This window comes from Rhynchophorus ferrugineus, unplaced genomic scaffold (assembly GCF_030347505.1).
Source record: "Rhynchophorus ferrugineus isolate W39M unplaced genomic scaffold, kcgeb_rfMv2 rfM1, whole genome shotgun sequence".
Taxonomy (NCBI): domain Eukaryota; kingdom Metazoa; phylum Arthropoda; class Insecta; order Coleoptera; family Curculionidae; genus Rhynchophorus; species Rhynchophorus ferrugineus.
In genome coordinates, this window is record NW_027472580.1 from 75,390,722 (window position 1) to 75,414,601 (window position 23,880).

The 23,880-nt window shown below is 29.9% G+C and overlaps 1 protein-coding gene across 2 annotated transcripts in view; it reads left to right on the forward strand.

The window, feature by feature from the left end:
- The window catches only part of Abd-B (Homeobox protein abdominal B), a 261,108-nt gene that overhangs the window by 80,386 nt on the left and 156,842 nt on the right, over positions 1–23,880 (forward strand). For both annotated transcript variants that reach the window (XM_076410122.1, XM_076410111.1), the window contains exon 2: positions 22,277–22,325. The gene's annotated coding sequence lies outside the window, so the exon portion shown is untranslated. The remainder of the gene's footprint in view (positions 1–22,276; positions 22,326–23,880) is intronic.

Below are 23,880 nucleotides of genomic sequence, written 5' to 3' on the forward strand. Positions count from 1 at the left end.
CAATGGTGATACACTGATTATAGCAACCCTCCAACTTTTCGATACCATTTTTGTAGTACGATTTGTCCTTTGCTTCAAAATGGGCCCAGTTTCGTCGAATCACCTCTTCATTCGACGATAATTTCTTCTCAGCGAGCATCCTTTTGAGATCTGAGAACTGGAAATATTTGCTGGGTGCTAGATCTGGAGAATACAGTGGATGAGGAAGCAATTCGAAGTCCAATTCATAGATTTTTGACACGGTGCATTATCTTGGTGAAGCAGCACTTTCTTTTATTCAAATGCGGCAGTTTTTCGGCGATTTCAACCTTCAAACGGTCAAATGACGCTATGTAATAGTGGCTGTTGATGGTCCTTCCTTCCTCAAGGTAGCCAGTGAAAATTAGTCCATGCGCATCCCAAAATACAGACGCCTTAACCTTGCCAACCGACTGTTGCGCTTTCCCACGCTTTGGAGCGGGTTCATCGCATGCAGTCCACTCGGATTCCTGTCTATTAAACTTCGGAGCCATGTTTCATCAATTGCCACATATCGATGCAAATACTCGGGTTTATTATACTTGATCATCTTCAAACACTGCCCCGAATCATCAACTCGTCGTTGTTTTTGGTCAAAAGTGAGTTCGCGCGGCAACCACTTTACACAGATATTTTTCATACCCAAATATTCCTTAATGATATTATGTAAACCTTCAGTTGATATCTTTAGAGTATCTGTTATTTCATTCAGTTTTAATTTACCGTCATTCAAAATTATATTGTGGATTTTTTTAACGTTTTCGTCGGTAACAACCTCTTTTGGGCGTCCACTGCAAGTTTTTGCTTCAACTGTACATTTTTCCCTTCAAAAAGCAATATTTTATCAACACTCAATATTCCTTTTTATCCATTTTTTTTCACAATAATAAAATTCACTCAAAATGCTATAGTTCACAAACTAATGATGCTACTGCTGTCAAATTTATACACGCAACTTTTGATGATTAAGGCTAACTAAAAAACATATGAATTTAAATCTAGTAGTGCCATCTAGGTGTCAGGCCAATGACTTTCCAATTGACCTGTTATATACTTTATTCAAGATTGCTTGGTGTGATTTGCCACAGTATTCTGATTTCTGTTCGCTTTCGGTTTAAGCACGTTGATTTAAATTAATATTCTTTCATGTTTGATGACGAAATATTGGATTCGTTCCCTGATCTATTTGATTTCTAAGTCATCACACAATTTATCGTTGGTTATATAACGGTAAGTAGTGGTAAATATTCAAACAACTTTGTTTTGACCACGCAGAATTGCTGGTCTATTTAATGATTTGGAGAACCCCACATTGGCAAATCAAATAGGCTTTATTAATAGGAATGTGCGTTTGTTTTGACCGAAAGATTGATTCAATGCCATGAATATTACCAGCTTCTGGATAGATGCATTTTTATGATATAATGCTATTGTGATTCAGTTACCTGAATGTTTCTTCTGATATTTATGTGCTTATCTGCAGTTTATTCTTAAAACAAAATAATGCAGTAAAATTCTTTTTACGAAACACGAAATTCATTACACATTTAACACAATTCCATTATTCGTTCATAACATTATTACCAAGGCAAACATTGAGATAATTTTTTTATTGTAATCTATTAAAATCATATTTTAATATTAATGATTAATTATAGCTTGGACTGGACTAGATATTAATATTGCATATTTAATATTACTGATATCAAGCTTCAAAGCTATACATGTTATGTTTTGCGAAAATTTCGGGCCTGAAAAGGTGCAGCAATCATTAGTTTCTTATTTAATCAAAAACAGCCGCTCTAATCTTAAAAACATGTGAGGCGTGATTTTGAAAACTCAAAAGTCAAAGGTCATTTCAGTGCGCAAGACAGGGAACGTTCTGGTAGACCGAAACAGTTTGAAGATGGGAAAGTGCAACAGTTAATGGATGAAGGCCCAAGGCAAACCCATAAATAATTGGCAGAAGCATTAGATGCGACTTAAAAAATGGTTAGCGACTTTTTGTCACATCAATTGAGTGACAGGAAAATGGAAAATCGAAAAATCGTCTGTGAAACGCTGCTTCAAAGGTATGATCGGAAGTCATTTCTGCATCGAATAGTAACAAGTGATAAAAATTCATTTTGAAATGTTTAACTGCAAAAAATCAATCAAAATCATACTTCAAGACCAAATCGTTTTGGTCGAAAGGCAATGCTCTATTTTGGTGGGACTAGGGTGGCGTGATGTATTACGAACTATTGAAACCTGGTGAAACAGTTAACGGTGATCGTTAACAAAAAAAAATGAATTTGAACCATACATTGATGTAAAGTGATTTTACTGCACGATAACGTGCCGTTTCATAAAGTAAAACCGGTCAAGGAAGCGTTGGGAGCACTTGGATGGTAAATATTATTGCACCCGCTATACTGTATGGACATTGCCCCTTCCAACTATGAACTTCTCGCACCAATGGGACACGCACTGGCAGAGCAGTACTTCGCTAATTTCGAAGAAGGCTCGATGAGTGGTTTTGCTCAAGTGGCACTGGATGAGTGGTCTTTTTGGGATAGCATCCATAAATTTCCCGAAAGGTCGAAAGATGTATAGAAACAAATGGCCAATACTTATATCGTTTTTTTTTTCGAAAAAACAAAACTTTCAAAAAACCCTTTTCCAAAGTTTCCAGTACACAGTATAAACAACATGCATTATAACATGTTAAGTTTTTAAAAATAAAAATAAGAATTTCTTAATAATAATATTTTTTAATAGATATGAATATTTTACTTTGGTAATATTTTCAGATATGAAATCAATATACTTTTTTGAATATCATTACAGCTGTATGTATACAGTTATTCTTACTCTCTACAATATGAATTTTTTAAAATTTGTATATAATCTGAATTATAGTGTATTTGGGAGACTAAGATATATGATTTTATATTTCATCTTACATATATTGGCGTATAAAATAAGTTATATTTAAGTAATAAGCCACACAATATGAAAAAATATAAAGACAAAGACAGATAAGGTATTTAAACAATTTGGTAGTAAGTGTTATTCTACCAAATAGATTATTAACTTTTAATTGGTGTTTAAATCCTGCTTTTTATAAGTTATATTTTCATTTTTATTTTATATTGAGATTTTAATTCTTCTGTTGATAATATCTAAATAAAGTGGTGTTCAGAACTTGTTTGATAAAGACGTATAAAATTATTAAACAATCTTATGGCAAGTGTTCTATCAACTTAATTGTAAATTTTTACTAACTGGTTTTTTTTAAATAAGTTATAATTTCACTCTTAATTTTATAGTCATATAGTTCTTTTGTTTATAGAAATATAAATTTACAATTATTTAATTAATTAATATTTGCTGCTTTTACTTCAATAAACTGGGCTTCAATAGATTTAGCATAATGTTTAAGAAGCAAATGAAATTGCCTTGATAAGAAAAGTATTTCCGTTTCATGAACGTTAACAATCAATTTTCAGAAAAAAGTAGGAACGTAATCAAAATTAAAAAAAACGTAGGTGACGCCTCTGGTATCGTTCTTCGACCGTATTCCGAATGTGTCTTATATCTTTCGTTTAATGCTCCGGCGGAAGACAGAGTCCATGGCTCGTTAGCTGATATGGTTTCATGCAGCTTTTCAGATTTGCAATTTTACGACGCCGCCTATGTATTCCCTCCATTATAGTTCGTTGGCAATTTGACCAATTTAAATTCATCGTACTGTTGGAAAACAAACGGCATTTATTTACGATTGTTTCAGAAATTATGTTATTAATATTTATTGATACTTCCAATTTTTTATGTGCCTTGGTGGGGGACATTCTTTCATGTTTTTACTATCGTAAGAAACATAAATGTATTAAAAAAAGTTGATTAATTGTTTGAATTAATTTTTAAAATAATGAATTAAGAATAATTTTAATTGCATTCATAGTATCTGAGTCGTTATATATAGTGCCGTTTTGACTGGAATTAATAACAGCTGATGATGGCGCGTTGGTGGAGCTATCGGCAAACGGAATGGCCTCCAAGTACGACCAGAACCAGTGTCGCGGTCTTTCCCCCCAAGTCGAAATCGCCGCGCGACAGGCCCGTTTACTGTTCACCGCTATATTTATCATAAAATCTGATGTTTCATAATACCGACAGTTTTTCGCCACACGTGTACCGATAGCTTCGCGTTTTCGCTACCAGCGTAAATCGTTTTAGTGCAAAGATATGTTGGGTTGATCGTTGGAGGAAGTGCATTGTGTCGTATTGACTTTTTTCCGAGTAGGAGTACAACTTTTTGGTGAGTTTTTATGAGCAGCGATATAATAAAAAAATTAGTTTATCTAAACAGGTGATGGTTAAATATAATATTATCGACAGTTAATATTAAATATAATTAGTAGAGATACAGAAAGTCTATAATTGTATCCTTTATAAATTAAATCTTTTGGAAATTAACTTATGAAATTTTCCTAGTGCGTGAGTAAATTTAACATTAAACATTATTGTTATATACAAATTTAGTTCAGAAAATAAGTAAATTCGTATAGAGAAGAAAGAAATTTAAATAAACCTTGTAAATTCACTAAAAAAATAAATAATCAGTATATATTCAGCAATCTCTATCCTCTTGCTTACAAATGACATAAAAAATGAAAACTCCAAAAATTAGACGTGTCTCACGTGAATAAATAATAGACTACAGGCGACTAGTCAATAAGTTCGTTTCAAGGAAGAACATATAGGCTTGGTTGAAATTTTCAAAAGAGCGTATCAAATGTAAATGCGGTGGTCTGCTTAAAGGAATTTTAAATTGAATATATCAGTTGAAATAACATGAATGATACTTTCAACTGATATATCAAACTAAACTCAGAAAACTACCACTTAAAAGATAAAGTTTGAGAGGATGGAGAAGAGTTTATTGTAAAAATTATATTATATGAATCGTTTATCTTTAAAAATAATTTGCCTTCGGCTTGGAAATCTCAACATAATAACAAACAAGCAGCCAATGTAACACGGGATTTAATATGGCCACATTTCCAGTGAGCTAATTGAGCAAGGTTAGGTAAAATAGCGCTTGTATATTTACAAGTAATGATGATTTACTTAATGTATTCCCATTTGTTTACAAGGAAATTTCTAAAGATGTATCAAGATAATTAATCGAATCACTGCCTCGAAGATCAGGAAGTAATAAAAAATATATATTTTGCCATTAAATTATAATAATAACATGTATTCAAATTTATATTATACAATAATAACTTATTAATTAAATATAATATAACTGCGCTAATTTGAACCATACTTATAATAGCAACTTATAAATCACAATATGAAATTAATCATCTTCACTTTTATGTCCTTTTACAATATAATATCTATAACTACATTTAATCATAACACCTTTGGTTATGTATATACCTTAAATTATTATAAGCATACTAAATACTAAAAAAGAATATATGACATTAACACCCTATACGTTTACCAGATAGAGAACTGTAACATAAAAACTTAGATATATACAGTATAAAAATATAAAAATTTAGGTTTCGTATTTTGAATTATTATAAAATATTACGGCAAAAATTCTATGTAATCTACAATTTCTAAACAGTAATGTATTTTAAGAAAAAAATGTCTCTATATATGCATTTTGTTTCAAAATTTTAAGGAAATGAAGTATTCTAAGAAATTTAGACACCAAAATGGACTCAAAGTTTGAACAGTAACTTGTTCTAGGCTATTTAGCTAATAGCTATTTCATCAGGTATTGGGAAGAATCATTTCAAGAAAAAAGTGGATTAAAAATGATATGTGAGGCAACTTAATTAATATAAAAATAATTAACAATATACTTTAAAGGGTTTGAAGTTTTCAATGGAATAAAATTTGTTAATATATCGGGCAAATTGCTATATTTTCCACTTTTAATTTTCACTACTTTTTCATAATATATGTCAAACATAAAATTGTGATTATATTATATGAAATGTATTATATAAATATATATAATCTATTATATTATAAAAACTAATATATAATGTATTTTAAAAATATATATTGTATGTTATTTTCTGGGTAAATTTATGTTGCAGTACTATTATTTATTTACTTTCTCAATAATTAATTTAAGATCGAGCCTTATATTATGTAACTGTAGAATATATTTTACCAGGTTGGTTCATAATTCTATAATTTTGTATAACATTTCATTATACTAACCTTCTGAAATAGGTAAGCAACATCAGGATCATTTGATTGATAAACATTCAACATTTTTTTGGTAAACCCTTAATTCCATCATTCTAGGTAGAATCTGAAGCTAAAATTGGAGTGTTTTTAGAAACCTCTTTTGAAGTCAGTTTTATAACATTAAACAATATTTACAATGATCGAAGTAAATGTAAATAAAATAGTCGAATGTAGGGCGAATCTGTTACAATGCTTACCGTCCTTTGTCTTTTTTTTTAGGTTTTTAAGACGTTTCTGAAGCTTCCTCCTGCTTGGATCACAACTTTTTTTCGTGTTTTGTCATAATTTTGATCCTCGATTGATTAAATGGAAACTTGCTCGAAATGAACTAGATAAAATATGTCAGTATTCCTCTGTGTGATCTGAATGAACAACCAGAGCGCGGCTCGTCTTTAACAATGATATACTACTAAAGCATACATCACTATAAACCAAAAATATTCTTATGGAATTGCTGAATAAATATTATTAGAGATATATTACTTATATTTTAACCAAACTTAATAATTATTATTTTATCATTATTTTAGGATTGTCGAAATTAGACATAGAGAAGTTAGTGATTATATTTATAGCACGTAAAAAAAACAAAGATGGCTGCTATCAGATTTGTATATGGTCAGCCCAATTAATGAGCCTACCGAACGGCAGGTAGACCCAGACGATGGCCGTCACCGTACCTGGGGCAGATGCTATCGGAATTCGAAACAGGTTTTCCGTTCGAGACGCATTTTTATATCATTGGTTGAGCTGAAAGGCGATCTGAGCAGCGTTAATTATGTGGAATGTCCGTGATGGGGAACGGCTAACGTTGAGACAAAACTTCAGTTTGGACGGTTTTAATTGTCGAAAAGTCTCCGATATACCACCCAAGTGGATGGTTAATTATAGAGCTGCTTACAATCGTCAGAATATCAAGAACAAAACACTAAGAAATAATATGAGCATTTATAATAAAAATACATATAAATAGTAAAAATATTTCATCATGGTAAGGCAACATTTTCATGAAATTTAATTATTTTATTTACCTGATTTCGGTCTAGCGAGCTAATGGATACACCATACTCTCAAAAAATGGCCCTGATGGCCTGTTTTGAGTAGATTGAGTAGACTAGAACCGATAGAGAAATAATTTAAATACAGGTCCAAAAATCAAACTTTATGGGGGGCTGGCCAAATGTTGACCCAAAAATATTATTGACATATATGAGTTTTGGTTTTATTTTTTTTTCGACTACAATAGTCATCATCATTATCACTATCAATCCAAAGTCGGCGTTCGAGGAGGGAGTCTAGTTCGCAACCTATAACAAGTCAATTGAAAAATCCCCAGCCTGACACAAAAATGGCACTACTAGAATTAAATCCATATGTTTTTTAGTTAGCCCTAACCCTCAAAAGATGCGTGTATAAATTTGACAGCTGTCGGATCATTAGCTTGTGATTTATAGAATTTTGGGTGAAGTAACATTTGTTATTGTAAAAAAAATGGAAATATAGCTTTCTGAGGAGAAACATACAGTTGAAGCAAAAACTTGGCTTGATTTCCGGACACTGTCCCAGAAAAATCAACCATCAAGGATTGGTATATGTTAAATTTAGACGTGGTGAAATGCGCACCGAAGACGGTGAACGCAGTGGATGCCCAAAAGAGGTTGTTACCGGACGAAAGCATTAAAAAAAGCCCAAACTGAATTTGAATGACCGTAAATTGAAATTGAATGAAATAGCAGACATTAACATATCAACTGAACGTGCACATCATATCATTTACGAATATTTGGGTATGAGAAAGCTTTGCGCAAAATGGGTGCAGCGCGAGCTCACTTTTGACCAAAAACAACGACGAGTTGATGATTCGGAGCAGTGTTTGAAGATAATCAAGCGTATAAACCCGAGTTTTTGCGTCGATATGTGGATGAAACATGGCTCCACCATTTCACTCCAAAGTCCAATCGACAGTCATTCGAGTGGACTGCACACGATGAACCCGCTCCAAAGCGTGGAAAAATGCAACAATCGGCTGACACGGTTATGGTGTCTGTATTTTGGGAGGATTTCATGGAATAATTTTCATTAACCACCTTGAAAAGAAAGGACCATCAACAGCGACTATTACATAGCGTTATTGGGCCGTTTCACCAAGACAATGCACCATGTCACAAATCAGTGAAAATGCAAAAATCCATGAATTGGGCTTCTACTTTCTTCCTTATCCGCCGTATTCTCCAGATCTGCCACCCAGCGACCCGACCAGCGACCAAGGTCACAAAACAATGCTCACTGGGAAGAAATTTTCGTCGAATGAAGAGGTTATCGCCGAAACTGAGGCCTATTTTGAAGTATAGGACAAATCGTGCTACAAAAAAGATATCGAAAAGTTGGAGGGTCGCTATAATCAGTGTATCACTCTTGAAGGGAATGATTTTGAATAAAAACACTAATTTTGGCAAAAAATATATGTTTTACTATGGTAGGCCGGTGTCTTTTCAATTGACCTTTTACATACAAGAAGCTTTTACATATGTCGTTATATAAACATAATTTACCTTTTCGACATTGTTAAACTAATGTAGCAATTAGTTGTTCTATTATAATATTAAGATATGTTATTCATTTTAAGAATATTTTATAACAAATTGATTGAAGTCTATGTGCTTCTATAGTTCTTACTTAATACAAGTTCTGAATTAAAGGAACTCTAAGAAGTTTTAAGAATAAGCCAAGATTAAATAATGTGATTTATTTTACAAGAAAAACTTAAAAGAAGTATAATATTTTAAGATTATTTTCAGTAAAATAAAATTAGGCAAAATTAGAATAGGAAATACTGCAATTACTGACGGTAAATATTGACTATGAGATGATAATTTTGATATTGATCTTATTATTTAGAAATCAGGAACTAATTTAATTTTCTACCACTAACATATATTATGTATTCCATATTTGTAATAAATAGTCATTTTAAAATGTTATTTATATACAGTAAACTATAATTGCCAATTACCAACAAGCTAGTCGTACCTGTTACTTCATTAATACGGTTGCTTTGATTTGTTGAGTTTTATAAGTTGTTCGTCTTGTTACTTGGTTTCTAGGTTACGTTATTTTAAGACAACTATACATATTCTTCGCATGTACATACTCCGTCATAATACTATATAGGAAATAACGTCTGTTTACAACGCGTGGAAATACAGACCTAATTAGATCTATATTAAATACTACTTTTAATCACAACTGGGTTAGTTTACAATTACATGAAGGATGATTATGTTTATAATTGTTAATTTAGATCGTAAGAGAAAAATACAGTGGGCCAATAGCTAATCCATATTAATTGATAATGCAATAATAATTACTAACGGAACTTGGATATAATATCGTGATCTTAAATCATAACTACAGTTCAAGGACGGATATAAATCCAATATTTTGGCTTGTACGTGATGACGGGTTTGAGTCAATTTTTTGGGAGAATAAAAATGTTCCAAGATTACCTGCTAGTTAATCAAACAGGGAAACATCATTTCCATCTAGATAATGCACCTGCTTACGGAGATATAGCATCTGCTCGTTATCAAACTATAAAAATAGGAGAAAATTTCGAAGTTTATTTAAATTGAGGGAAATTATATTGAAGACCAGATGTTATTTTTTAAATTTTAGTTCTGTTTTTCATTTCCGTGTGCTGTAATACCCGTTTCTTTCTCAACAACTTATTGAATACATTAATATATAATACATTAATATATATATATATATATATATATATATATATATATATATATATATATATATATATTAATGTAACATATATTAATATTGAAATTGAAAAAGTATTCTGGGCTTCTTTCTATTTGAATTTCTATTTGAACTAATAGGGAGACAAGAAACCAAAGCATGTAGGTTCAACACATAGCACTAAACAAAAGGACGCATCATGTATAAAAAAATCACTAGTATAAAGTGCAGAATGTCAAAATTATTCAGTCTTTCACTTTCTGTAATAATTAAGATAGCGAAATTATCTTAAGTTATCAAGAACTATTAATATAAAGGATCACTTTTCTGCTATTTAAGCTATGTTAATTATTGTAATGCTGTAAAAATTATTTCGAAGCCTTAAAGAACACATAAAAATTAAATAAGATGAGAAAGATCATTCATCATTTGAAGGAATACTTCCTCAATATATAATTCCTTCAATATTTTACTGAATAGCCTAGAATAGATTAATGATATTTGATATGTATTACCATTATATGTATCAATATTCAAATTCATTTGCTAAGAAAATTCATAATCTTTAATTCCATAAATTTATAGAGAACAATAAATGAATGTTGGTTAATCATCCAAAATTGTATGTAAAAGTCTTTCTGCTATAGGTAATTTTTGTACATGTTAATATTTAATTAAGTAAATAAAATAATAATAGATAAATAAAATAATAAACAGTCTTAATAATTTAAGCATTACCTTAATATTCCTTTAGCTTTTATCATCTTTGCAATATCACTAACTTCAAATAAACAAATTACTTTGAAACCGAACTCAGGGTAACCAACAGGGCGGAACCTCAAGGAACCATCGAAATCTACGCGCAAACTGAACGTTTGCGGTTAGATGGAAAACCACAAAATTATTCAAAAATCGAGCGAAACGACAATAGGGTGACAGGAGATGAGAAAAAAATCAAAACGACATATTACCTGGAAAGTGAAATCTACGAAAACGGAAACCCTTTTCTTGGCACCGTCTTACATGCGTGCAAATGTGCCCGGTCAATGGTTTTATGGCAGTTTTAAAATAGGTGTAGTAAAATCTGTGAAGGTTTTATGATTGTGTCACCGAAAAGTAAAAGTGAAATATCTGACGAGTGAGATAAAACTTATTTGAAACAGAATGTGTTCGAATTTGGGTGTATCGCTTCGAGAGAAGTGTTAAAACATAAACGAGGAAGAACAATAAATCATGATTGCTTTACACAATACTGCATTAAACAAATTAACATCCAATATCATTGGAGATATTAGCAAACATGAAAAAATAATCAAATAAAATTGTTTTTTTGTAAACGTGTTGATCTGCATGGAAGCTTGGTTACTAAAAATTAAACAAAACAAAATGTATATAAAAATATAAAATTAATTGTATATTTGAGGTATCATCATTTTGGTTATTCATTTATTTTATATATATTTTATAAACTCTCCATTTTACCAACGAGTGTTTATCTGGACTGTACCTACAGTTTACCGTGGGCTCCCAATCACGGTCGAGGCATTAAGACTACCGATTGGCGAGTGACCAACTTAGAAATTGTCCCAGAAGACATCCGGTCTTACACAGCCTGGTTACTAGTGTAACTAGAATCATTTTCCTTGTCGGATATTGCAGTCTTGCCTAAGGATAATCACAAATGTTAAACAATCACAAACATAAATTTATGACTATGCCCCAGCCGAATTCAAACCCGCGACTATCGCAACAGTAGGTGGACCATCCTATCGCCTTTACCATTGCGCCAACCAAGCTGGCGGTTATCAATTTTCATTATTTAAAATAAAAAATCTTTACATCAAAAGAACAATTGGTAATACAAATAAGTCTCCCCTACTTATATCAAAAATTGGTAATTTATAGTGAATGAATACTTTTTAATTCAAAATATTGCCAGGAAAGGACTGAAAAATTAGTTCCAGTTTTTCCGGTGGATGTAGTGAAATGTTTTGCATTTTGAAACTACACACCAATCGACCAAACCTTTATTATCTTAAATATGCAGAATTCTTCTCAAAAAGCTGTTCATAGTGGCCATGCATCAAAAAATGAAAGAGTTAATAATTAGAAAGAGCACTGTTTGACGAATGTGACGTGGATAGGTTTTTCTATTAAACGTTGCCACACATACTTTCACGGATTTTCTTAAACGTATACAAAATACAAAATTTTCATATCATAACAAAACTACTTAATTGTCATTTTAATTGTATAATGAGTATGTTATTAAATAATTGACTCAATATTATCAATTAATAAATTCTATAATGCTTAGGTTAGTTTCAGTAAAATAAAGTTTCAATTCCATTACCTAATATTCTTGTCTTCAAGAGACTATTTACATGTGTTGAAATGCTATGAGTTGAGCTGCTATAGGTTTTAAGAGAAACACAGAAATTGATCCCAGAATAGTTGGTCGAATAAGAAATACAATCTGCCTGTAAGAATTGTATTTTTTTCCAGGGCAATGCTGCTTTTCATAGTAGGAAACTCACTAAAAACTATTTGTCGGAATACAATATTCAAATGTTTAAGTGGTTAGCGCGTTTCCTGATACGAATATTATAGAAATGTGCTGTGTCCCAAATAGTAAACAATTTTAGAATATTGAACAAATTAATCGTGCTGTCCGTGCTGGAAAAAGTTAGACCTAAATTATGTTAAAAATCCATATTTAACCTACCTATTTACCTATCAATGAAATAAAAAAAATATATTTATCAGTTCTATTTTATATATGACTGTGCTATAGATATGTCGCGTCGCACACGTTGCAAAGCAATTGCTTACTTATTCCTCGTAAATAACCTATAAATAAGTAATAATTCTCTCTTTCTTCTCATGAATCACAGATCTAAAATCTAAAATCTAAATATATGTTTCATTAAGAGTTGAGATGAAAAATCTATATTATGCAAGTTTTTTTGTCGCCAGTTATATCAATAACACAGACGGAATACCGAAGTAAAGTAAAGGTTTTCAAATCATGTTAAATTGGTGCAGGTTTCGGGCAGAGAAAGGAAAAAAAATATAGTGCTAATACAAAATTGTTAATACTTGAAGGTTTTATTAACATGACTAAAGTCCATCGATATACATATGTTACAGACAGAATATATTTTATTAAATAAATCTAGCTGTAATTAAAAATAAGTAACAAAATAAATATCTAATTTTTATATTCAGTAGTTTTTTTTTCATGAAATTACCTAATTTCTTCCACATGTGTTACACATTATGCAATTACTAGTATACCAGAGCTGGAACGAAGAATAAGCATTAAAAATATATATGTAATAACATATTGATACTACTCGTTGCCGACTAACTAGCAATTTTTCCCTACAAGGACTTAAAACTAGGTACTAACGGGTCAGTTGAAAAGTTCCTGGCCTACCAGAGTAAAACACCATATTTTGGAAAAATTAATTATTTTTATTCAACAATGCTCTTAAAGGGTGATACACTGATTATACCCTCCAACTTTTCGATCCAATTTTAGTAGTACGATTTGTCCTTCTTCGGCGATCACTTCTTCATTCGACGAACATTTCTTCCCAGTGAGCATTCTTTTGAGATTTGAGAACAGTAAATAGTATCTGTGGGCCAGATTTGGAGAATACGGTTGAGGGATGGATTTTTGCCATCGTTTTCACTGACGTGTGATACGGTGCATTGTCTTCGTGAATCAGCACTTACTTTTTCTTCAAAGGCGGCAGTTTTTCGGCGATTTCGTTCTTCAAACGGCCCAGTAACGCTATGTAATAGTCGCTGTTGATGGTACTTCTTTTCTTAAGGTAGACAATGAATAACCTTGCCTGCCGTCTGTTGCGTTTTCCTACGTTTTGGAGCATGTTTATCGTGTGCAGTCCACTCGGATCACTGTTGATTGGACTTCGGAGTAAATTGTCTGAGCTATATTTCATCCATTGTCACATTTCGATGCAAAAACTCGGGTTTATTAACGCTTGATCATCTTTGGCCAAAAGTTAGCGCGTGCAAATATACGTGAATGATATGATGTACACATTTATTCAATTTCAATATAAGGGCATTCAAAATCATTTTGGGGATATTTTAAATGTTTTCGTCGGTAACAACCTCTTTTGGGCGCCCACTACGTTCACCGCCCTCATTTCACCATGTCTGAACTTAGCATACCAATCCTTGGTGGTTGATTTTCCTAGGGCAGTGTCCGGAAACTCGGCGTCAAGAAAAGTTTTTCTTCAACTGTATTTTTTCCCTTCAAAAAACAATATTTCATCAACACGCGAAATTAATTTTTATCCATTTCTCTTTACAATAATAACAGTTGCTTCACTCAAAATGCTATAATTCACAAACTAATGATCCGACAGCTCTTAAATTTATACACGCATCTTTTGACGGTTATGACTAACTAAAAACATATGGATTTAATTCTAGTAGCGCCGTCTGTGTCAGGCCGGGGACTTTTTCATTGGTTTTTTATATGGGAAGGCTTGGTCCTTACTTAGACTCTAATAAAATAAAAGTTAGTAGCACTTTTCAATGTTTTTACCATATAGTGCACGTTATTACACAACTATGCAAGATCAAAGGGTTTGGTTCTCTAGAGTTTGCGTCCTAGTTCACTGTTGAATAAGAGTTGCAGCACTTCGATGTTTACGTGAGAGTCGAGTCTTTCCTTATGTCTTGTTGAGAATCTCTATGAAAGCTGGAGTCCGTATGTCTCGACATAAATAATTCTTCTTGGTGTATCAGGAGTTTATTCTGAAATACTTTTATTATGCTGATTTTACTTCTCACAGAATGACTGATAAGAACTTAAAAATTACAGCAACAATATATATAAAATATATATATATATATATATATATATATATATATATATATATATATATATATATATATATATATATATATATATATATATATATATATAATAACAATATAATTTAAAGAGTATAGTTTACATTAAACAAAATTATATTTTATTTAACTGAGATATCAAGAGTCATACATGTTATTGGAATGGTGGTTTATTGTATATGTTGGTTAAATATTATTTTCAAGTATTTTTTAAATTACTATTAATAAATAGAGACAAAATAATATCAACACCTACACAAAACAATTAAATTTAATCTGAACCTGACATGGACTAACCTATAAAACTATGTTGATATAGAGAAGATCTAGACAGGAAGACCTGCTATACTATAATCATTTCTGCATTTAAATTGCTGGAGGGGGCACAAAAAGTCCACACCGTTATTTCCAAGAAATTCTCCTTGTGTACGCTTAAATTAAATTTTATATTCGATGGAGAATGAAATATTTTCCATGGTTAATTAAATCTCGGAAATACATCTAAAGTGCAGATAAAATTTATGGCCATTATGAAAGCGGAGCTCGAAAAGAATTTATATTAAATTTTCAGCCTCATACCACCATATTTAAATTTTTCTTTCGTGTCTGATAAAAAGGGGGGTAGCTGTAAATTTCCCCGATAAAGATAGGCGGTAATAAAACGAAAAGCCTTTAAGGTGTTATATATTTTGTCAATAAAAAGCACACGTTATATATATATATATATATATATATATATATATACAGATATGTATATATATTCTTTAAAAATTTTACAATAGATGACATAACTGATGTTATCGTTTTCATCTCAAATATATCTACTACTTAGGAATAACTATGTTAAATTTAATTTAAAAAAATTTTAAAAAGTTGTTTTAAAGAAATATTTTTATTAGTTATAGACATGTCGAAGTTTCAGTTCAAGTTTAGTTAGGATCTTAGGCAGACCTAACACTGAAGATTACTAACAAAATCTAATGGATTTCAGCTTAGTAATGAAAGAAAAAGTTCTTATATATTTAAAAATTGATAGTGTTTTAAAACTGTATAATTTTTGAAAACGTGTATGTAAAAATATAACCTTTCTGTATTTACCAGATAATGCCGTTGACATTCGATTCTCATTTAAAACTTCGTTGTAGCTATTGGAACTTTGGAAAAAGTATTGGCTAGAAGAAGATATTGAATTGCAATCGGTGTTTTGTGGTAGCATGGAATGGGAGATTCAATTCAAGAGTTTTCATCTTGAAATATAGTTACTCGAACAGAAGAAAATTAATTACATATCCGAAAGAGTTGTATAGTTCTTTTGATGATTCTCTTTGATGCAAATCATTTCATATGTGACTTTGTGCGTTACAAGATGATTTTCTAGTAGTATAATTGGGACCCATAACATTATTTTATCATTAATTCTTCTCAAAATATGTTGACAATCAGTACAACTAAATTAAAATTTTAAATAAATTGTCATACTAAAGGTGACTTATCATAACGTTTAAATTGTATTTAATACTAGAGCTACATTATTTTATTTGCCATTTATGTGTTTACATATAGTAACTAATTTTGATTACTTTTTTGGTTAGTTTTTCTAACTTGTTTATAATTACATCCTAATTATTTTTGCCAATAACATTTTCAATAGACTATTTACACGGTCATTTATATACTGACATTTTATTGTTTAAAAATAAATCGACGATCGTAAAACTGTCATAATTTTAAACATATTATTATTTAATATTGCTAAAATAACCAATAATTACATAAGCATGCTTAAAACAAGTCTATCGGTAATTGATAGGTGAGTTTTTAATAACCAATATAGTCGATGCAAGACTTTTATAATGCAGTTTTAAATATACGTTTATTTTAATATCGCTACTAAAATATTTGAAAAGTAAATCAAAATTAATTTAATAATTTCAATATTTTAATTTTATATTCATATAAAAATAATATCTTCGCTCAGTAATTCGATTTTTTTGGGATTTGAGGTTTGTGTATACATTTTCAAAGATTTATTCAAAATTTCATTCAACGGTTTTGTAACAGTTATTAAGGATCATTTTCTATAACATACCCAGTTTGTATCAGTCATTCTCGCAAAACTATTGCACAAATTGCCAATTTGTTTTTAAAATTTATCTTAAATAATTTTTGGCTTTGGTTTTTAAAATAATTGAAGCTTTTATATTCTTAAAGTTGAATCCCATTTGTAAATTATTCTGTACTATGGATTCGCTAAGCTCGAGTTAGTAAATTTTTAATATTAATTATAAAACATATCTGGGCTTTCCAAAATGTTTTCGTGTAACCAATCAATCTCTTCTTGAGAACGTTATATGATGTATACGTCTTTTGACTGCTTTTACAATTCTCACTAATATCGACATTTTCTAAACATTGCACCGTATAAACTTTTCTATAGACATGCTTTGTTAGATATGCTTTTTTCTTGTGTCTTCTTAATTTTTATAATTTTGATGCACCATACTTTTGAAGAGTTTGTATATTTAATATATGTGTTCTTGTCAAGAATATAGTACCATTAAGTCACCTTTTACCACCGAGGGTTTATACGTACTGAAACTACGGCTTAACGTGGGCTTAGAAACAGGGTTCTCGTCATTAAGTGTACCAACTGAACAATTACCATCTTAGATACTATACCAGAAGATCTGCGATCTTATCCAGCCTGGTTACTGGCGTAAGTTGGACGGTTATTCTTTGTCAGATGTTAAGATACATTTACAGTAACCATCAATAACACATAATATTACAGTAACCATCAATAACATACAACTAAATTCCATGTCGATGGGAACCCGCGGCTCTTGCAGCAGTAGAAGGCGCTACCAAGCCGATTAATAATACATTTAATACACCCGAGTCTGCTGAAGAATAGAATAAATGATAAAGAAAATATTAATTTAAGGATAATTGAAATATGAATATATCTTCACTACTGATAAAAAAACATCATTGGATCTTTTTTCAAAAATCATTGATAATCAGAAATTATCTATTTGCATTTGCAAAAGGTACGCATTAATTTTTGTTCTTTTATTAGTACATTGTGTATATTTCACATAATCACATTATTATTGTGGGCAAAATTAGTAACAAATAAAATAAGTGGTATAATGTTTGTCTGCTTAGCTTAATAATTAATAAAAAATATTACTAGAGTGCTATATGTCATTTACGTGAATCGGTTTCAAAAGACCGAAATTGTAAGTTGACCTTTAGGTTTTTATCAATAATAATAGCTGATCTCAAACCGAATTGGTTGTTCCTGGCTTTTTCATAAAAACATTAATTAACACAATTTCACAACCGCCATATTTGCTTGATTGAAAATTAAAAACTGCATCAAGGAAATAGATTTGCAGAAATTAAAACCGAAATAAACATCTAAGAAATTCAACAATATTATATTTTACCCAAGGCAGTTTGCTTTTAAAGAAATTAAATAAATTTGTAAAAATAAATATTATGTTACTATATATATTTTTATTATTTATTATGTCAAAAGTCTTACTATTTTTTTAAAAGCACTAATATATCAAACTTATTCTATGACCTTTATCAGTTAATTATATTTGTTATGTCAAAAAGGCAACATTTTGTATTTTTTAAGATAAACACTTAATTTTAACACAATTTTATTATTTAGATCACTTTTACCCATATGTTATGTATTTCATATGTTCAATTATGTTTTCATATTTACAAAAGCAATAGCATTTGTTAATTAAAGGAAAATTGACATTTTTATGTTTTTTAAAATAAAAATTTAACTTTTGTGTATTTTCGAAGTTCCCGCTGTTAATATTATCTGATTATAAAACCTTTACCCATATATTACGTGTTTTATATATTTAAGTAGAGATTTAACATTTTTAAGAATTATATTTATACAGTATGTATAGCTATATTATACATAACAATATTTCTACTGGTACACGAAAGATATCTCCTTAGTCGAAACGGCTTTGTTTCTTAAGTCGACTGTACAGAACACAAATGAAAAAATATCAAACCCTCCTGAAAATACATGGCACGAAGATATTTTTAACTTTTCGGTTGTCCGCTGTCGTGAGACGGGACAGATAATATTAGGGGTCTGACAGCCCCCCTGGCCCTTCGCAGCCATATACATTTTTTCAACTTGTGCAGTTCTGCATTCTGGTTGGCCGGCCAGACACGCTTCCTTTAGGCGGTGCTCTTCATCGTCGATCGTACTTCTTCATGCATTGTTAATTTTTTCGGCCGTGTACGTATTATTTGTGCGATCGTTCAAGGACATTTGAGTTTGCAATTTGAAAAAGTTTTCGGTTGTATATTTTTGATAGATGTTGTTGTTTCTGTCTTGCGCACCATGTACGTTTGTTAGAAAAGTGAAAGTGTTTATATTGTGAAAATTGACTTGTTTTGTGTTAACACCGAAAAATATAAAATATAAGGTAAAACGGTATATGAGTTTACTGGCTTAGTTAAAGAGATTGAGTAACTATATGGAGAATTGAACTATTAAATCAACTATTAAATTAATTGAATATTAAATAATTAATATTTAAAAATATTTATTAATACTACTTATAATAAACATAATCAATTTATAAACTTAACAATTAATACAATCAAATATTATTATTAAAGCTTATTCATTAAATAAATACAAAATATTTTCATTTTAATTTTTATTTATTTCTATTTGAAATATTAACAGTTAATTAGCAGTTAGGATGTATCTTCAAAAATATCAATAATATTTATTATATAATGATTAGAAAGCAGATTTATGTATATAATAAATTATTGTATATTTCAATTAATACAACTAATTTGATTTAAATACAATTTGAATAGTTCATTATTAACTTAAATATTATAATACATTAATTATACTAGCGTTTTAAAACCCTATATTTCAACAATATCAGCCTGTGCTGCACTCAATTCAATTATAAAGGATTTGCCAATAAACATTACTATTATTTATGATCAGAAAATGTATTTGTTTCAATAAGGTAAAACTTGGAATCTGCATTGAACCCTGAAGACAGTTCTTCGAATCATTTTGGAATTAAATTGCTACAAAATAATAACACTTAATCTAGCGAAAACTTTTAAAATAATATTAATAGCTGCAGATAATTGTTAACAAAAGTTTACATGGTCAATACTTTCATTAAGTATAGTTTATATTTTGCGCCAAGATTTTCTTTGACGTTGACATGACTTTTGTTTCAACCTTAATATTTAAAAATAATAAAATTAATTATTATTCCATATAAGTTAAACATATAAATGATCCGCATTGTGAGCGCTAATGCTCTTCCTGTCATCTGTCCTAGAAATCGGTCTCATGGCTTTGATATTTTTAACTATAGACAGGATTCTTTTCATATCGAATGCTATTATAACATAAGTTTGTTGGGCTTGAATGTTCATACAATGTATTGCTCATCGATAATTTTTATTTTAAACGAATAAAAATTTACTTTAAATCAGATAATTGGCAAACAAACAAAGATTTAGCTGTATTTTATTTTGCAAAAGTAACACAAATTTTATAAAATTGTTTCCTGATTAAAATTGAACTGAAATATATGAAATGGTCGCATCGTTACCGAAGAAAATTTAAAAGTATGTGAATTTTACGTTGCGGTAAAACGATAAGAACCTAATTACAACTCGTCAGGCATGTCCATTTCCATTACCAAATTAACGAAATATATCAGGATCTAGTTCAATGGTTGACTAAATGAGAAACATCACGTTAGATGAAAAGCAGTGAAGATTCAATATCAAATAGCAGTACTGACTAATCGGAAAATACTCCCAACTTGATCTAAGATCAAAGTGATTTGATTATGAGTTAATACTAAAGCCTATTTGGACTTGCATAAGAGATTGCAATACAAAATCAAACCGACTAGTAATCCGATATTGCCAAAACAAAATTCTTGGATTAACTATCAGTGTTTATCGCTACATAAGAGATGAAAAACTTCGTAGTGACCTAAAATTAAAAGGATGTAAAAAGTTATCCAATGTATCACCGAAAATATGAAATAAGAGTACTAAATCACAACAATTTGGAAGCAATAGCGCAATTGGACAATGCGAGGAAATTCGAAGTCTGATGCGAAACAAATAATTCAAACTTATATAGTGTATAGTCTCAACTTTAACTTAAGTAGTCTAATTTAACGGAAAAAATAGTAACACATTAATCTGTAAATAAAGATTATAATAACCATATTGTAAATAACTTATCTCATTTTATAAGTCAACAGATATTTACAGCTTGTACATAGTTCAGTATTTCAAGAAACACCTGCCATATGTAACAATTTATGGGTTTTATTAGGGTTTGCTCTAAATTGAACAGTTATACGAAAAATATATGGCCACGTTCAATAACCGTAGTTTGTTCAAGACAAGATCACGCCAAATTCAAATAAAACTATCGTCTGGAGACGAACGCCGTATCGCAGATGGCCGGCCTTTCGCCGTCGCCGCTTAAGCCCAAGACGAAAAACAAAAACGAAACGCTTTCCGTAGCATCACGCCCGCAGAATTTACGTCCTGCTATTTACGAGCGAAAAGCGAAAAAATAAAAACAAAATGGCCGTCCAGCCGACCGGGATAGCATTTCAAAGGAACCACCTTATAAATATTCGGTGCTGTGCGGATCATACGTTCTTCTTATTTTATCGCTTCACGTATTCTCGTTTCAACATTTCTTGTTGTAGTTTTGTATACAAGAAAATGGTTCACTATTTTATTTGTTTTATTTATGTTGATCGTTCTTAGCATATAAACTAATGTTAGAACCTGACTATATTTTGTTGTAATAACGCCACTATATTTTGTTATAAAACTGTAAATAACACTTAGCTAACATAAATAAAAGACATAAGCCCTTCTCTAGAATATATTCATACTTAGTTGTCAAAGGTGTATGAGACAAGGTCTTGACAAAATAGGGATAATGTAATATTGTCTAATTTACTAAATATATACATGCCAACACTATATTTAATGTATTAATAATCATTTATAATATACCACCACTGTATAATTGCTTTAAACATTGAATATGTCAAAATATGATTAAATTAATACGATTCAAGTTTTATTGCTCCTTTGGTTGATCTTGGTTGGTTTTTGTTACATTTGATTGTCTCTGCATTTCCAATTACTTTTATGGCAGTATATATATAACAATGTATTATGACATTTTCGTTCTTTTTGTTTATTCACAAATTAACAAATATTTACTTTAAATATTTATTTCCGCAAAAATTAATTTCTTTCTTTGTTTTAGGTTCAAGGCTTGTATCCTTGGTGATTGAGTTTGCTTGGTTATATCATCGGTAAGTCTATACCCTATTTTATACAATGTTTAATAGTAATACTTATTATTTAATTTTTGATGTATCAATAGTATTTTTACTAATATGCATTGCACCAAAATTCTTTTAGGTATCTTATGAGTTCACGAATTTTTCTCCTTTTTATTTGTTTATTGTTAAATCTTTCTGGGATTATATTATCAATTTCCATTGATAGCATATTCGGTACATATTATTTTAATGAAAAACATACTGTCATATGTGTGAAAAAATAACTAATATTAGTTAAAAATACTTTCACAAAAGCAGGATTGATTTATTATTAGATGTTATTTAAAATTATTATTCATTTGTTACATTGATGTAGACAACTGACACTAGAAACTAAATGAATTTGTCTTACACTAGTATTGTAAATAAAATTATTAAAAATTATTTCCTCGAGTAACTTAAATATTCTGAAGTACAAGACTGAAAGGAGTTTTCATCATAAATTCGTGTTTGTTGATGGATAGATTACGAAGAGGAAGAAGTTGACATCTTAATTAGTTTAATTAATTTTAGATATTAATTCGTTCCTCTTGTACAGAAAACCAATGTATTTATATATTCAACAAAATTTAATTTACAAATACGTAAGCAATATAAAACAATATATTAATATAATTATTAATATAACTTTAAAACAATCGAAGATGTAATTTTGTTTTGGTCTTAATTTGTTTCATTGTCCACATATAATATTGAGTAAATCTATTTCTCCATGTAACTCAGAAGTTAATTTGATCATTTAGATGGCAACTTAACTAGATTTAAGATATTAACTTGGTCCCTATCTTGTAATTTAGAAAACCAATGTAATTATATATTCAAAAAATCTAAATTCAAGAAACTTAAGCAATGTCAAGCATAAGCTGTATTAAAATAATTTTAAACAACAATTACATCACGTTTTAATATGTTTCTTTGTATATAAAGTTTCTAGTAAACCTATTCCTCCATGTAACTCTTCAAAAAAAAAGCGATATCAAATTTTTATTCTACAACCCTCTTTTCTTTTCACTTTCAGTCATTGGGATCGATAATACTGTGCTATCTTTCTTGTAGTTTCACTAAATATAGTATATATTTTGGGATATGAAATTTTGTTTTAATCTTAATTTTTTCTTTGTTCATATACGAAAACGTGAGGAATCTAACATATTTATCTTTTGTTAAGTTCTTTCTCTCATTTATTTGTGTATTAATATGCCTAGAATATCAATATACAATTTATAAATTCAACATAATATATTTAATATCCAAATATATAAAGCATGTCAGTCAAACCAAAGAATTAATTTGATTTGAAACTTTAGTTCTCTATTAATTCAAGTGTAAAATTATATAAATCACCTTTATTTGTAGAGCTGAAATAGTATTAATTGTATTAATTTTTGATTTAATAAATGTAGAACATTGTTAACGTTAAAGTTTTCAAAATATGAAAATTCTAAACAATAAACATTGAGACCTGTGACAAGCATGTAGTGCTCCAAGTTTGGAGAGATTAGATGCAAATGCAGATACCTTTGTT